The sequence below is a fragment of the Protomyctophum bolini genome (genome assembly GCF_963924005.1).
Source record: "Protomyctophum bolini genome assembly, chromosome: 21".
Classification (NCBI taxonomy): Eukaryota; Metazoa; Chordata; class Actinopteri; order Myctophiformes; family Myctophidae; genus Protomyctophum; species Protomyctophum bolini.
This window is the reverse complement of record NC_137882.1, coordinates 972,043-984,542: the sequence shown is the minus strand read 5'-3', so window position 1 is coordinate 984,542 and position 12,500 is coordinate 972,043. Positions and strand designations below refer to the sequence as shown.

The following is a 12,500-nucleotide window of genomic DNA, read 5'->3' as shown; positions in this document are numbered from 1 at the left end:
TCTGGTTATAGGATGGTTAAAGGAGGTGTTTCAGGTCATCTGGTTATAGGATGGTTAAAGGAGGTGTTTCGGGTCATCTGGTTATAGAATGGTTATAGGAGGTGTTTCGGGTCATCTGGTATAGGATGGTTAAAGGAGGTGGTTCGGGTCATCTGTTATAGGAGGTGTTTCGGGTCATCTGGTTATAGGATGGTTAAAGGAGGTGTTTCGGGTCATCTGGTTATAGGATGGTTTAAAGGAGGTGTTTCGGGTCATCTGGTTATAGGATGGTTAAAGGAGGTGGTTCGGGTCATCTGGTTATAGGATGGTTAAAGGAGGTGTTTCGGGTCATCTGGTTATTAGGATGGTTAAAGGAGGTGGTTCGGGTCATCTGGTTATAGGATGGTTAAAGGAGGTGTTTCGGGTCATCTGGTTATAGGATGGTTAAAGGAGGTGTTTCGGGTCATCTGGTTATAGGATGGTTAAAGGAGGTGGTTCGGGTCATCTGGTTAAAGGATGGTTATAGGAGGTGTTTCGGGTCATCTGGTTATAGGATGGTTAAAGGAGGTGTTTCGGGTCATCTGGTTATAGGATGGTTAAAGGAGGTGTTTCGGGTCATCTGGTTAAGGATGGTTAAAGGAGGTGTTTCGGGTCATCTGGTTATAGGATGTTAAAGGAGGTGTTTCGGGTCATCTGGTTATAGGATGGTTAAAGGAGGTGTTTCGGGTCATCTGGTTATAGGATGGTTAAAGGAGGTGTTTCGGGTCATCTGGTTATAGGATGGTTATAGGAGGTGTTTCGGGTCATCTGGTTATAGGATGGTTAAAGGAGGTGTTTCGGGTCATCTGGTTATAGGATGGTTAAAGGAGGTGTTTCGGGTCATCTGGTTATAGGATGGTTAAAGGAGGTGTTTCGGGTCATCTGGTTATAGGATGGTTAAAGGAGGTGTTTCGGGTCATCTGGTTATAGGATGGTTAAAGGAGGTGTTTCGGGTCATCTGGTTATAGGATGGTTAAAGGAGGTGTTTCGGGTCATCTGGTTATAGATGGTTAAAGGAGGTGTTTCGGGTCATCTGGTTATAGGATGGTTAAAGGAGGTGTTTCGGGTCATCTGGTTATAGGATGGTTAAAGGAGGTGTTTCGGGTCATCTGGTTATAGGATGGTTAAAGGAGGTGTTTCGGGTCATCTGGTTATAGGATGGTTAAAGGAGGTGTTCGGGTCATCTGGTTATAGGATGGTTAAAGGAGGTGTTTCGGGTCATCTGGTTATAGGATGGTTAAAGGAGGTGTTTCGGGTCATCTGGTTATAGGATGGTTAAAGGAGGTGTTTCGGGTCATCTGGTTATAGGATGGTTAAAGGAGGTGTTTCGGGTCATCTGGTTATAGGATGGTTAAAGGAGGTGTTTCGGGTCATCTGGTTATAGGATGGTTAAAGGAGGTGTTTCGGGTCATCTGGTTATAGGATGGTTAAAGGAGGTGTTTCGGGTCATCTGTTATAGGATGGTTAAAGGAGGTGTTTCGGGTCATCTGGTTATAGGATGGTTAAAGGAGGTGTTTCGGGTCATCTGGTTATAGGATGGTTAAAGGAGGTGGTTCGGGTCATCTGGTTATAGGATGGTTAAAGGAGGTGTTTCGGGTCATCTGGTTATAGGATGGTTAAAGGAGGTGTTTCGGGTCATCTGGTTATAGGATGGTTAAAGGAGGTGTTTCGGGTCATCTGGTTATAGGATGGTTAAAGGAGGTGTTTCGGGTCATTCTGGTTATAGGATGGTTAAGGAGGTGTTTCGGGTCATCTGGTATAGATGGTTAAAGGAGGTGTTTCGGGTCATCTGGTTATAGGATGGTTAAAGGAGGTGTTTCAGGTCATCTGGTTATAGGATGGTTAAAGGAGGTGTTCGGGTCATCTGGTTATAGGATGGTTAAAGGAGGTGTTTCGGGTTCATCTGGTTATAGGATGGTTAAAGGAGGTGTTTCGGGTCATCTGGTTATAGGATGGTTAAAGGAGGTGGTTCGGGTCATCTGGTTATAGGATGGTTAAAGGAGGTGTTTCGGGTCATCTGGTTATAGGATGGTTAAAGGAGGTGTTTCGGGTCATCTGGTTATAGGATGGTTAAAGGAGGTGTTTCGGGTCATCTGGTTATAGGATGGTTAAAGGAGGAGTTTCGGGTCATCTGGTTATAGATGGTTAAAGGAGGTGTTTCGGGTCATCTGGTAAAGGAGGTGTTTCGGTCATCTGGTTATAGGATGGTTAAAGGAGGTGTTCGGGTCATCTGGTTATAGGATGGTTAAAGGAGGTGGTTCGGGTCATCTGGTTATAGATGGTTAAAGGAGGTGTTTCGGGTCATCTGGTTATAGGATGGTTAAAGGAGGTGTTTCGGGTCATCTGGTTATAGGATGGTTAAGGAGGTGTTTCGGGTCATCTGGTTAGAAGGAGGTGTTTCGGGTCATCTGGTTATAGGATGGTTAAAGGAGGTGTTTCGGGTCATCTGGTTATAGGATGGTTAAAGGAGGTGTTTCGGGTCATCTGGTTATAGGATGGTTAAAGGAGGTGTTTCGGGTCATCTGGTTATAGGATGGTTAAAGGAGGTGTTTCGGGTCATCTGGTTATAGGATGGTTAAAGGAGGTGTTTCGGGTCATCTGGTTATAGGATGGTTAAAGGAGGTGTTTCGGGTCATCTGGTTATAGGATGGTTAAAGGAGGTGTTTCGGGTCATCTGGTTATAGGATGGTTAAAGGAGGTGTTTCGGGTCATCTGGTTATAGGATGGTTAAAGGAGGTGTTTCGGGTCATCTGGTTATAGGATGGTTAAAGGAGGTGTTTCGGGTCATCTGGTTATAGGATGGTTAAAGGAGGTGTTTCGGGTCATCTGGTTATAGGATGGTTAAAGGAGGTGTTTCGGGTCATCTGGTTATAGGATGGTTAAAGGAGGTGTTTCGGGTCATCTGGTTATAGGATGGTTAAAGGAGGTGTTTCGGGTCATCTGGTTATAGGATGGTTAAAGGAGGTGTTTCGGGTCATCTGGTTATAGGATGGTTAAAGGAGGTGTTTCGGGTCATCTGGTTATAGGATGGTTAAAGGAGGTGTTTCGGGTCATCTGGTTATAGGATGGTTAAAGGAGGTGTTTCGGGTCATCTGGTTATAGGATGGTTAAAGGAGGTGTTTCGGGTCATCTGGTTATAGGATGGTTAAAGGAGGTGTTTCGGGTCATCTGGTTATAGGATGGTTAAAGGAGGTGTTTCGGGTCATCTGGTTATAGGATGGTTAAAGGAGGTGTTTCGGGTCATCTGGTTATAGGATGGTTAAAGGAGGTGTTTCGGGTCATCTGGTTATAGGATGGTTAAAGGAGGTGTTTCGGGTCATCTGGTTATAGGATGGTTAAAGGAGGTGTTTCGGGTCATCTGGTTATAGGATGGTTAAAGGAGGTGTTTCGGGTCATCTGGTTATAGGATGGTTAAAGGAGGTGTTTCGGGTCATCTGGTTATAGGATGGTTAAAGGAGGTGTTTCGGGTCATCTGGTTATAGGATGGTTAAAGGAGGTGTTTCGGGTCATCTGGTTATAGGATGGTTAAAGGAGGTGGTTCGGGTCATCTGGTTATAGGATGGTTAAAGGAGGTGTTTCGGGTCATCTGGTTATAGGATGGTTAAAGGAGGTGTTTCGGGTCATCTGGTTATAGGATGGTTAAAGGAGGTGTTTCGGGTCATCTGGTTATAGGATGGTTAAAGGAGGTGTTTCGGGTCATCTGGTTATAGGATGGTTAAAGGAGGTGTTTCGGGTCATCTGGTTATAGGATGGTTAAAGGAGGTGTTTCGGGTCATCTGGTTATAGGATGGTTAAAGGAGGTGTTTCGGGTCATCTGGTTATAGGATGGTTAAAGGAGGTGTTTCGGGTCATCTGGTTATAGGATGGTTAAAGGAGGTGTTTCGGGTCATCTGGTTATAGGATGGTTAAAGGAGGTGTTTCGGGTCATCTGGTTATAGGATGGTTAAAGGAGGTGTTTCGGGTCATCTGGTTATAGGATGGTTAAAGGAGGTGTTTCGGGTCATCTGGTTATAGGATGGTTAAAGGAGGTGTTTCGGGTCATCTGGTTATAGGATGGTTAAAGGAGGTGTTTCGGGTCATCTGGTTATAGGATGGTTAAAGGAGGTGTTTCGGGTCATCTGGTTATAGGATGGTTAAAGGAGGTGTTTCGGGTCATCTGGTTATAGGATGGTTAAAGGAGGTGTTTCAGGTCATCTGGTTATAGGATGGTTAAAGGAGGTGTTTCGGGTCATCTGGTTATAGGATGGTTAAAGGAGGTGTTTCGGGTCATCTGGTTATAGGATGGTTAAAGGAGGTGTTTCGGGTCATCTGGTTATAGGATGGTTAAAGGAGGTGGTTCGGGTCATCTGGTTATAGGATGGTTAAAGGAGGTGTTTCGGGTCATCTGGTTATAGGATGGTTAAAGGAGGTGTTTCGGGTCATCTGGTTATAGGATGGTTAAAGGAGGTGTTTCGGGTCATCTGGTTATAGGATGGTTAAAGGAGGTGTTTCGGGTCATCTGGTTATAGGATGGTTAAAGGAGGTGTTTCGGGTCATCTGGTTAAAGGAGGTGTTTCGGGTCATCTGGTTATAGGATGGTTAAAGGAGGTGTTTCGGGTCATCTGGTTATAGGATGGTTAAAGGAGGTGGTTCGGGTCATCTGGTTATAGGATGGTTAAAGGAGGTGGTTCGGGTCATCTGGTTATAGGATGGTTAAAGGAGGTGTTTCGGGTCATCTGGTTATAGGATGGTTAAAGGAGGTGTTTCGGGTCATCTGGTTAAAGGAGGTGTTTCGGGTCATCTGGTTATAGGATGGTTAAAGGAGGTGTTTCAGGTCATCTGGTTATAGGATGGTTAAAGGAGGTGTTTCGGGTCATCTGGTTATAGGATGGTTAAAGGAGGTGTTTCGGGTCATCTGGTTATAGGATGGTTAAAGGAGGTGTTTCGGGTCATCTGGTTATAGGATGGTTAAAGGAGGTGTTTCGGGTCATCTGGTTATAGGATGGTTAAAGGAGGTGTTTCGGGTCATCTGGTTATAGGATGGTTAAAGGAGGTGTTTCGGGTCATCTGGTTATAGGATGGTTAAAGGAGGTGTTTCGGGTCATCTGGTTATAGGATGGTTAAAGGAGGTGTTTCGGGTCATCTGGTTATAGGATGGTTAAAGGAGGTGTTTCGGGTCATCTGGTTATAGGATGGTTAAAGGAGGTGTTTCGGGTCATCTGGTTATAGGATGGTTAAAGGAGGTGTTTCGGGTCATCTGGTTATAGGATGGTTAAAGGAGGTGTTTCGGGTCATCTGGTTATAGGATGGTTAAAGGAGGTGTTTCGGGTCATCTGGTTATAGGATGGTTAAAGGAGGTGTTTCGGGTCATCTGGTTATAGGATGGTTAAAGGAGGTGTTTCGGGTCATCTGGTTATAGGATGGTTAAAGGAGGTGTTTCGGGTCATCTGGTTATAGGATGGTTAAAGGAGGTGTTTCGGGTCATCTGGTTATAGGATGGTTAAAGGAGGTGTTTCGGGTCATCTGGTTATAGGATGGTTAAAGGAGGTGTTTCGGGTCATCTGGTTATAGGATGGTTAAAGGAGGTGTTTCGGGTCATCTGGTTATAGGAGGTGTTTCGGGTCATCTGGTTATAGGAGGTGTTTCGGGTCATCTGGTTATAGGATGGTTAAAGGAGGTGTTTCGGGTCATCTGGTTATAGGATGGTTAAAGGAGGTGTTTCGGGTCATCTGGTTATAGGATGGTTAAAGGAGGTGTTTCGGGTCATCTGGTTATAGGATGGTTAAAGGAGGTGTTTCGGGTCATCTGGTTATAGGATGGTTAAAGGAGGTGTTTCGGGTCATCTGGTTATAGGATGGTTAAAGGAGGTGTTTCGGGTCATCTGGTTATAGGAGGTGTTTCGGGTCATCTGGTTATAGGAGGTGTTTCGGGTCATCTGGTTATAGGATGGTTAAAGGAGGTGTTTCGGGTCATCTGGTTATAGGATGGTTAAAGGAGGTGTTTCGGGTCATCTGGTTATAGGATGGTTAAAGGAGGTGTTTCGGGTCATCTGGTTATAGGATGGTTAAAGGAGGTGTTTCGGGTCATCTGGTTATAGGATGGTTAAAGGAGGTGTTTCGGGTCATCTGGTTATAGGATGGTTAAAGGAGGTGTTTCGGGTCATCTGGTTATAGGATGGTTAAAGGAGGTGTTTCGGGTCATCTGGTTATAGGATGGTTAAAGGAGGTGTTTCGGGTCATCTGGTTATAGGATGGTTAAAGGAGGTGTTTCGGGTCATCTGGTTATAGGATGGTTAAAGGAGGTGTTTCGGGTCATCTGGTTATAGGATGGTTAAAGGAGGTGTTTCGGGTCATCTGGTTATAGGATGGTTAAAGGAGGTGTTTCGGGTCATCTGGTTATAGGATGGTTAAAGGAGGTGTTTCGGGTCATCTGGTTATAGGATGGTTAAAGGAGGTGTTTCGGGTCATCTGGTTATAGGATGGTTAAAGGAGGTGGTTCGGGTCATCTGGTTATAGGATGGTTAAAGGAGGTGTTTCGGGTCATCTGGTTATAGGATGGTTAAAGGAGGTGTTTCGGGTCATCTGGTTATAGGATGGTTAAAGGAGGTGTTTCGGGTCATCTGGTTATAGGATGGTTAAAGGAGGTGTTTCGGGTCATCTGGTTATAGGATGGTTAAAGGAGGTGTTTCGGGTCATCTGGTTATAGGATGGTTAAAGGAGGTGTTTCGGGTCATCTGGTTATAGGATGGTTAAAGGAGGTGTTTCGGGTCATCTGGTTATAGGATGGTTAAAGGAGGTGTTTCGGGTCATCTGGTTATAGGAGGTGTTCGGGTCATCTGGTTATAGGAGGTGTTTCGGGTCATCTGGTTATAGGATGGTTAAAGGAGGTGTTTCGGGTCATCTGGTTATAGGATGGTTAAAGGAGGTGTTTCGGGTCATCTGGTTATAGGATGGTTAAAGGAGGTGTTTCGGGTCATCTGGTTATAGGATGGTTAAAGGAGGTGTTTCGGGTCATCTGGTTATAGGATGGTTAAAGGAGGTGTTTCGGGTCATCTGGTTATAGGATGGTTAAAGGAGGTGTTTCGGGTCATCTGGTTATAGGAGGTGTTTCGGGTCATCTGGTTATAGGAGGTGTTTCGGGTCATCTGGTTATAGGATGGTTAAAGGAGGTGTTTCGGGTCATCTGGTTATAGGATGGTTAAAGGAGGTGTTTCGGGTCATCTGGTTATAGGATGGTTAAAGGAGGTGGTTCGGGTCATCTGGTTATAGGATGGTTAAAGGAGGTGTTTCGGGTCATCTGGTTATAGGATGGTTAAAGGAGGTGTTTCGGGTCATCTGGTTATAGGATGGTTAAAGGAGGTGTTTCGGGTCATCTGGTTATAGGATGGTTAAAGGAGGTGTTTCGGGTCATCTGGTTATAGGATGGTTAAAGGAGGTGTTTCGGGTCATCTGGTTATAGGATGGTTAAAGGAGGTGTTTCGGGTCATCTGGTTATAGGATGGTTAAAGGAGGTGTTTCGGGTCATCTGGTTAAAGGAGGTGTTTCGGGTCATCTGGTTATAGGATGGTTAAAGGAGGTGTTTCGGGTCATCTGGTTATAGGATGGTTAAAGGAGGTGGTTCGGGTCATCTGGTTATAGGATGGTTAAAGGAGGTGGTTCGGGTCATCTGGTTATAGGATGGTTAAAGGAGGTGTTTCGGGTCATCTGGTTATAGGATGGTTAAAGGAGGTGTTTCGGGTCATCTGGTTATAGGATGGTTAAAGGAGGTGTTTCGGGTCATCTGGTTATAGGAGGTGTTTCGGGTCATCTGGTTATAGGAGGTGTTTCGGGTCATCTGGTTATAGGATGGTTAAAGGAGGTGTTTCGGGTCATCTGGTTATAGGATGGTTAAAGGAGGTGTTTCGGGTCATCTGGTTATAGGATGGTTAAAGGAGGTGGTTCGGGTCATCTGGTTATAGGATGGTTAAAGGAGGTGTTTCGGGTCATCTGGTTATAGGATGGTTAAAGGAGGTGTTTCGGGTCATCTGGTTATAGGATGGTTAAAGGAGGTGTTTCGGGTCATCTGGTTATAGGATGGTTAAAGGAGGTGTTTCGGGTCATCTGGTTATAGGATGGTTAAAGGAGGTGTTTCGGGTCATCTGGTTATAGGATGGTTAAAGGAGGTGTTTCGGGTCATCTGGTTATAGGATGGTTAAAGGAGGTGTTTCGGGTCATCTGGTTATAGGATGGTTAAAGGAGGTGTTTCGGGTCATCTGGTTATAGGAGGTGTTTCGGGTCATCTGGTTATAGGAGGTGTTTCGGGTCATCTGGTTATAGGATGGTTAAAGGAGGTGTTTCGGGTCATCTGGTTATAGGATGGTTAAAGGAGGTGTTTCGGGTCATCTGGTTATAGGATGGTTAAAGGAGGTGTTTCGGGTCATCTGGTTATAGGATGGTTAAAGGAGGTGTTTCGGGTCATCTGGTTATAGGATGGTTAAAGGAGGTGTTTCGGGTCATCTGGTTATAGGATGGTTAAAGGAGGTGTTTCGGGTCATCTGGTTATAGGAGGTGTTTCGGGTCATCTGGTTATAGGAGGTGTTTCGGGTCATCTGGTTATAGGATGGTTAAAGGAGGTGTTTCGGGTCATCTGGTTATAGGATGGTTAAAGGAGGTGTTTCGGGTCATCTGGTTATAGGATGGTTAAAGGAGGTGGTTCGGGTCATCTGGTTATAGGATGGTTAAAGGAGGTGTTTCGGGTCATCTGGTTATAGGATGGTTAAAGGAGGTGTTTCGGGTCATCTGGTTATAGGATGGTTAAAGGAGGTGTTTCAGGTCATCTGGTTATAGGATGGTTAAAGGAGGTGTTTCGGGTCATCTGGTTATAGGATGGTTAAAGGAGGTGTTTCGGGTCATCTGGTTATAGGATGGTTAAAGGAGGTGTTTCGGGTCATCTGGTTATAGGATGGTTAAAGGAGGTGTTTCGGGTCATCTGGTTATAGGATGGTTAAAGGAGGTGTTTCGGGTCATCTGGTTATAGGATGGTTAAAGGAGGTGGTTCGGGTCATCTGGTTATAGGATGGTTAAAGGAGGTGTTTCGGGTCATCTGGTTATAGGATGGTTAAAGGAGGTGTTTCGGGTCAGCTGGTTATAGGATGGTTAAAGGAGGTGGTTCGGGTCATCTGGTTATAGGATGGTTAAAGGAGGTGTTTCGGGTCATCTGGTTATAGGATGGTTAAAGGAGGTGGTTCAGGTCATCTGGTTATAGGATGGTTAAAGGAGGTGTTTCGGGTCATCTGGTTATAGGATGGTTAAAGGAGGTGTTTCGGGTCATCTGGTTATAGGATGGTTAAAGGAGGTGTTTCGGGTCATCTGGTTATAGGATGGTTAAAGGAGGTGTTTCGGGTCATCTGGTTATAGGATGGTTAAAGGAGGTGTTTCGGGTCATCTGGTTATAGGATGGTTAAAGGAGGTGTTTCGGGTCATCTGGTTATAGGATGGTTAAAGGAGGTGTTTCGGGTCATCTGGTTATAGGAGGTGTTTCGGGTCATCTGGTTATAGGAGGTGTTTCGGGTCATCTGGTTATAGGATGGTTAAAGGAGGTGTTTCGGGTCATCTGGTTATAGGATGGTTAAAGGAGGTGTTTCGGGTCATCTGGTTATAGGATGGTTAAAGGAGGTGTTTCGGGTCATCTGGTTATAGGATGGTTAAAGGAGGTGTTTCGGGTCATCTGGTTATAGGATGGTTAAAGGAGGTGTTTCGGGTCATCTGGTTATAGGATGGTTAAAGGAGGTGTTTCGGGTCATCTGGTTATAGGAGGTGTTTCGGGTCATCTGGTTATAGGAGGTGTTTCGGGTCATCTGGTTATAGGATGGTTAAAGGAGGTGTTTCGGGTCATCTGGTTATAGGATGGTTAAAGGAGGTGTTTCGGGTCATCTGGTTATAGGATGGTTAAAGGAGGTGGTTCGGGTCAACTGGTTATAGGATGGTTAAAGGAGGTGTTTCGGGTCATCTGGTTATAGGATGGTTAAAGGAGGTGTTTCGGGTCATCTGGTTATAGGATGGTTAAAGGAGGTGTTTCGGGTCATCTGGTTATAGGATGGTTAAAGGAGGGTTAGGTGGTCATCTGGTTATAGGATGGTTAAAGGGGGGGAGGGTGGTGGTTCGGGTGATTGGTTAAGGATGGTTAAAGGAGGTGTTTCGGGTCATCTGGTTATAGGATGGTTAAAGGAGGTGTTTCGGTCATCTGGTTAAAGGGGTGTTCGGGTCTGGTAGGGTAAGGAGGTGTTTCGGGTCATCTGGTTATAGGATGGTTAAAGGAGGTGGTTCGGGTATCTGTGGTATAGGATGGTTAAAGGAGGTGTTTCGGGTCACTGGTTATAGGATGGTTAAAGGAGGTGTTCGGGTCATTGGTTATAGATGGTTAAAGGAGGTGTTTCGGGTCATCTGGGTTATAGGGATGGTTAAGGAGGTGTTTCGGGTCATCTGGTATGAGGTGTTGCTAGGATGGTTAAAGGAGGTGTTTCGGGTCATCTGGTATAGGATGGTTAAAGGAGGTGTTTCGGGTCATCTGTTAGGATGGTTATAAGGAGGTGTTTCGGGTCATCTGGGATGATAGGTTATAGGTGGTTAAGGAGGTGTTTCGGGTCATCTGGTTATAGGATGGTTAAAGGAGGTGTTTCGGGTCATCTGGTATAGGATGGTTAAAGGAGGTGTTTCGGGTCATCTGGTTATAGGATGGTTAAAGGAGGTGTTTCGGGTCATCTGGTTATAGGATGGTTAAAGGAGGTGTTTCGGGTCATCTGGTTATAGGATGGTTAAAGGAGGTGTTTCGGGTCATCTGGTTATAGGATGGTTAAAGGAGGTGTTTCGGGTCATCTGGTTATAGGATGGTTAAAGGAGGTGTTTCGGGTCATCTGGTTATAGGATGGTTAAAGGAGGTGTTTCGGGTCATCTGGTTATAGGATGGTTAAAGGAGGTGTTTCGGGTCATCTGGTTATAGGATGGTTAAAGGAGGTGTTTCGGGTCATCTGGTTATAGGATGGTTAAAGGAGGTGTTTCGGGTCATCTGGTTATAGGATGGTTAAAGGAGGTGTTTCGGGTCATCTGGTTATAGGATGGTTAAAGGAGGTGTTTCGGGTCATCTGGTTATAGGAGGTGTTTCGGGTCATCTGGTTATAGGAGGTGTTTCGGGTCATCTGGTTATAGGATGGTTAAAGGAGGTGTTTCGGGTCATCTGGTTATAGGATGGTTAAAGGAGGTGTTTCGGGTCATCTGGTTATAGGATGGTTAAAGGAGGTGGTTCGGGTCATCTGGTTATAGGATGGTTAAAGGAGGTGTTTCGGGTCATCTGGTTATAGGATGGTTAAAGGAGGTGTTTCGGGTCATCTGGTTATAGGATGGTTAAAGGAGGTGTTTCAGGTCATCTGGTTATAGGATGGTTAAAGGAGGTGTTTCGGGTCATCTGGTTATAGGATGGTTAAAGGAGGTGTTTCGGGTCATCTGGTTATAGGATGGTTAAAGGAGGTGTTTCGGGTCATCTGGTTATAGGATGGTTAAAGGAGGTGTTTCGGGTCATCTGGTTATAGGATGGTTAAAGGAGGTGTTTCGGGTCATCTGGTTATAGGATGGTTAAAGGAGGTGGTTCGGGTCATCTGGTTATAGGATGGTTAAAGGAGGTGTTTCGGGTCATCTGGTTATAGGATGGTTAAAGGAGGTGTTTCGGGTCAGCTGGTTATAGGATGGTTAAAGGAGGTGGTTCGGGTCATCTGGTTATAGGATGGTTAAAGGAGGTGTTTCGGGTCATCTGGTTATAGGATGGTTAAAGGAGGTGGTTCAGGTCATCTGGTTATAGGATGGTTAAAGGAGGTGTTTCGGGTCATCTGGTTATAGGATGGTTAAAGGAGGTGTTTCGGGTCATCTGGTTATAGGATGGTTAAAGGAGGTGTTTCGGGTCATCTGGTTATAGGATGGTTAAAGGAGGTGTTTCGGGTCATCTGGTTATAGGATGGTTAAAGGAGGTGTTTCGGGTCATCTGGTTATAGGATGGTTAAAGGAGGTGTTTCGGGTCATCTGGTTATAGGATGGTTAAAGGAGGTGTTTCGGGTCATCTGGTTATAGGAGGTGTTTCGGGTCATCTGGTTATAGGAGGTGTTTCGGGTCATCTGGTTATAGGATGGTTAAAGGAGGTGTTTCGGGTCATCTGGTTATAGGATGGTTAAATGAGGTGTTTCGGGTCATCTGGTTATAGGATGGTTAAAGGAGGTGTTTCGGGTCATCTGGTTATAGGATGGTTAAAGGAGGTGTTTCGGGTCATCTGGTTATAGGATGGTTAAAGGAGGTGTTTCGGGTCATCTGGTTATAGGATGGTTAAAGGAGGTGTTTCGGGTCATCTGGTTATAGGAGGTGTTTCGGGTCATCTGGTTATAGGAGGTGTTTCGGGTCATCTGGTTATAGGATGGTTAAAGGAGGTGTTTCGGGTCATCTGGTTATAGGATGGTTAAAGGAGGTGTTTCGGGTCATCTGGTT

General features: G+C 45.2%; 1 protein-coding gene across 1 annotated transcript in view; it reads left to right on the top strand.

The window, feature by feature from the left end:
• The window catches only part of phex (phosphate regulating endopeptidase homolog, X-linked), a 41,330-nt gene that overhangs the window by 5,303 nt on the left and 23,527 nt on the right, over positions 1 to 12,500 (top strand). The window lies entirely within an intron of this gene.